The following is a 4,783-nucleotide window of genomic DNA, read 5'->3' on the forward strand; positions in this document are numbered from 1 at the left end:
TTTGAGGCGTTATCAGCCCACTGGCGGTGGTCAATGTGGCAGACACCAAGAGATTTCTTTAGGCAGTCCTTGTACCTTTTCTTTGGTGCACCTCTGTCACGGTGGCCAGTGGAGAGCTCGCCATATAACACGATCTTGGGAAGGCGATGGTCCTCCATTCTGGAGACGTGACTCATCCAGCGCAGCTGGATCTTCAGCAGCGTGGACTCGATGCTGTCGACCTCTGCCATCTCGAGTACTTCGACGTTAGGGATGAAAGCGCTCCAATGGATGTTGAGGATGGAGTGGAGACAACGCTGGTGGAAGCGTTCTAGGAGCCGTAGGTGGTGCCGGTAGAGGACCCATGATTCGGAGCCGAACAGGAGCGTGGGTATGACAACAGCTCTGTATACGCTTATCTTTGTGAGGTTTTTCCAGTTGGTTGTTTTTCCAGACTCTTTTGTGTAGTCTTCCAAAGGCGCTATTTGCCTTGGCGAGTCTGTTGTCTATCTCATTGTCGATCCTTGCATCTGATGAAATGGTGCAGCCGAGATAGGTAAACTGGTTGACCGTTTTGAGTTTTGTGTGCCCGATGGAGATGTGGGGGGGCTGGTAGTCATGGTGGGGAGCTGGCTGATGGAGGACCTCAGTTTTCTTCAGGCTGACTTCCAGGCCAAACATTTTGGCAGTTTCCGCAAAGCAGGACGTCAAGCGCTGAAGAAGAAATAGCTTGAGGCAAAGGCTATTGTTGAGATTTAAGCAAATGTATCCATAAAACTGATGACTGGCAAAATATATAAGGCAGCATTTCAATAAAAACTGCCCAGTTGGACACTGATTTTGATACATCTTCTGGATTACAAGAACATCAACAACCAATTAAAAAATAACATTTCCATCGTGCCTTTTATGACCTCATGAAAATCAAAAGAATTTTACATCCAATAAAGTGGCTTTAAAATGTAGCAGCCAATTCACACATTACAAGGTTCAAAACCAGGTATAGCAAGATCAGAGAATTAGCCTTAATGTTATTTGTTGAGACTACTTTTCAAAATAATGTCTTGTGAGTTAGAAATTCACCAGACATTTGAAATAGGTCTCATCTGATAAATGTCCTCAATGAAATGATTGTGAACTCACAAACCACAGTGCAGCACGTGCAAACTGACCACCTGACACTCGAAGCAACATTCACAAATTATGCATACATCATTAATAAAATGTGCTTTTAAAACCATAAAAACTAGATGAGGCTATACCTTTAAAGTGAGATTGTCAATATTACAATTAGAAAGTGATAACAATTGAAGCATTGAGCTACAATTAATTACATCTTACTAGTCTTTGCTATTAAATAGTGGAAGTTAATAAACTAGAAGAGATCCCAGAAAAAAAAACACAATAATAGATTTAAAAAGTATTTTTGCAATTACTTCATTATTGATAGCACACATTCATACACGTTACATTTAAAATTATCCCTTTGTAAACAGAAATACCTACCAGTGGCTTTCCTTAATATAAACATACCTAGGAAGAAATACTTAGGTTTTCTATACTGATGTACAAATTGACATTGAACAAAAAATGATGTAGATGTTGGAAATCTGAAATAAAAACAGAAATTTCCTCTTGAGCACTTAATCTGGCAGCATGCGAAAGAAACTTAAAGAGTTAATATTTCTCGTTCCTGACCTTTCATCAGACCAGAGGGAAAAAGTTAGGTGTCCAAAAATTAAGACACAGCAAAGGGAAAGGTCGACAATAAAGTGATAGGGGGAGGGTAAATAACAAGGTGAAAAAAAGATGGCAAATGGTGAATATGTTTAATTGGAGAATTATCTTCAATGCCCTCCAAAATGCTTGGGACAGGGACACTTTTTTCTTTTATTTGCCCATGTTCCACAGTTTTAAATTTGTAAGCAAACAATTCACTTGTAATTGAAGTGCACATTCCAGATTTTATTCAAGGTTATTTGTATAGATTTTGGCACTTTTTATACATCGTCCCCTCATGTCAGGGTACTGTAATGTTTGGGACATTTGGCTTCACAGGTGTTTGTGTGTACAATGTTTGAGGTTTAATATAAAACCATAATATTTCAAACTTAATGCAAATACATGTGGTATTTTATATTAAAAAAGTAAAAAATTCAAAAGAAAGCAAAACCTCCTCTAAATCTCCTCACCCCCCTCCAAACTAAAAGAAAAAGGTACAAGAAAACCACAACAGGAGCACTTTACTTTCCAATACTTTAAAACTGATGTATAAATTCATAGAGACTCATGAGAGAAAGGGAATGTTCGAGATTCATTCAAATTTTAATACCAACAGTTTGTAAAAATGGGCTCCATATTTCACAAAAAATATATTTATCTCTGAAATTGTAAGTAATTTTCTCAAGTGGAATACAACTCTGAACTTCTGCATGCCATCTGTCCATTCCCACATCAACATCACACTTCCAAGTTATAGCAATACATTTTCTCGCTACTCCCAAAGCAATTTGGACAAATTTTACTTGATACATATTCAATTTTAATTTAGGTTTAATTCCCCTAACATCTGCCAGTAAAAATAACATTGGATCCTGTGGGAATCTTACTCCAGTTATTCGTTCTAATAAATTACCTAAATCAAGCCAAATAGGTTTAATTGTGAAACACTGCCAAAGTTGAATGCAAAAGAGTACCAACTTCTTGTCCACATCTAAAACATAAATCTGAAATAAATGTACTTCTGTGTGGAATACACAGGTATGTTTAATTGGTTCATTAGTTCAGATATAAGAGAGCTAGGCTTGTTTCAAAGCTTTTGATCACATTTGGAGTCTGTAGTTGCCATTTTTCAACATGAGGACCAGAGTTGTGCCAATGAGAGTCAAAGAACCTATTGAGGCTGAAAAACAATAAGAGGCATAACCCAAATGTCAGGATTACCAAAATCAACAGTTTGAAACATCATTAATTAAAAAAAAAAGGCTACTTGTGAGCTCAGTAATCGCAAAGGGACTGGTACTGCAAAGACAAAGAAGTCCTTCAGTGCTGACAGAATTCTCATCATTATAAAGAAAAATCCCCAAACATATGTCCCACAGATCAGAATCATTCTTCAGGGGGAAGATGTGGATGTATCAATGACTGTCTGCAGAACACTTCATAAACAGAAATACAGAGGCTACACTGCAAGATGCAAACTATGACAAAGGTGCAATGCTTTGGATCTTGAGACAGTTCCTTTAAGCCTCTATATTTTGCTCTTGCCATCATTGTGATACCTGCTCATCTGCACACAAGACCTTTTCCAGAATTCTGCACTCTTAAATATTTATTGGCAAACTGTAATCTGGCCATCCTTCCTGTGGCTAACTCAATAGTTTGCATCTTGCAGTGTAGCCTTTATTTATTTTCATGAAGTGTTCTGCGGACAGTAGTCATTGACATATCCACACCTGTCTCCTGAAGAGTGTTTTTGATCTGTCGGACATACTTTTAGGAATTTTTCTTTATTATGATGAGAATTCTTCAGTCATCACCAGTGGAGGTCTTCCTTGAATTCCTTTGTGATTACTGAGCTCACAAGTATCCTCTTTTTTCCTTAATGATGTTCCAAACTTGATTTTGGTAATCCTAAAGTATGGGTGATGTCTCTTTACTGTTTTATTCTTGTTTTTCAGCCTTATAACGGCTCCTTTGACTTTCATTGGCGCAACTCTGGTCCTCATGTTTAAAGATGGCAACTACAGACTCCAAAGGTAATCAAAGGCTTCAAAATAAGCCAAGCTCTCTTATTCATTTAATTGCACTAATGAAGCAATGAAACATACCTGTAAACTCACAAATCCATGAAGCCAAATGTCTCAAACATTATGGTGCCCTGAAATGAGGGACTATTTCAAGCCAAAATGTATGCAAACAACCTTGAATAAAATCTGGAATGTGCACTTTAATCACATGTAAATTGTTTAATTACAAATTTAAAACGATGGTGCGCAGGGTCAAGTGAAGGAAAAAAGCGTATTTGTCCCCAACATTATGGAGGGCACTTTATGTTCAGGCAATGTGGTTTCAAAATCTGGAAAAAGGACAAGCACCAACAGTATTGGTTTCTGTTTCATTTTCTGCATGGAAATGATCATATAAAGAAGGTTCTTTTGGAAATAGATGGAAAGGAAAAAAAAATAAAATCCCAAACAGTTAAACAAAAATGCCCATAGATGTTGATCAACCCAAACTGAAATGGATATTGCCAATAAGAGTATAATAATGTTTACAAATCTCGGAGTCCATAAAATTAAGACAAATCAGAAGATGATGTTTTCACTTTGGTCTTACAAAAAGCTTATTAATAGAACTGATTAGAAGGCAGAATTTAGAGCCGGTGCAATATGGAGAATTAGAGTCAGAGTCAAACAGCATGGAACAGACCCTTCAGCCCAACATGTCCATGCTGACCAAGTTGGCATAATGGGTTAACCCCATTTGCCTGCATTTGGTCCACATTCTGAGCTCTTTCAAATCATAGAACTGGAAGCTCAAAGCTAAGCTTGCAGACAAACTGGAGGCATTTTGCAAGGGAGCATTCAAAATGTTTTATCTAGAAATATATTTAAGCACATTTAAAGCTGCCATAAACATCAAGTAAAATAAAAATAAAATCCCTGTACAAAGGCTCTTGCATCTACTGAGGCAGATACAAAATGCTATTCTGTTCTCCAACAAATCCCCATCTCCAAAATCCGAATTTATAGTGAAATTGTCAAACCTAAATTCTGGTCGATCTCATTAAAGAGACTATCCA

This window comes from Narcine bancroftii, chromosome 8, assembly GCF_036971445.1.
Source record: "Narcine bancroftii isolate sNarBan1 chromosome 8, sNarBan1.hap1, whole genome shotgun sequence".
Classification (NCBI taxonomy): Eukaryota; Metazoa; Chordata; class Chondrichthyes; order Torpediniformes; family Narcinidae; genus Narcine; species Narcine bancroftii.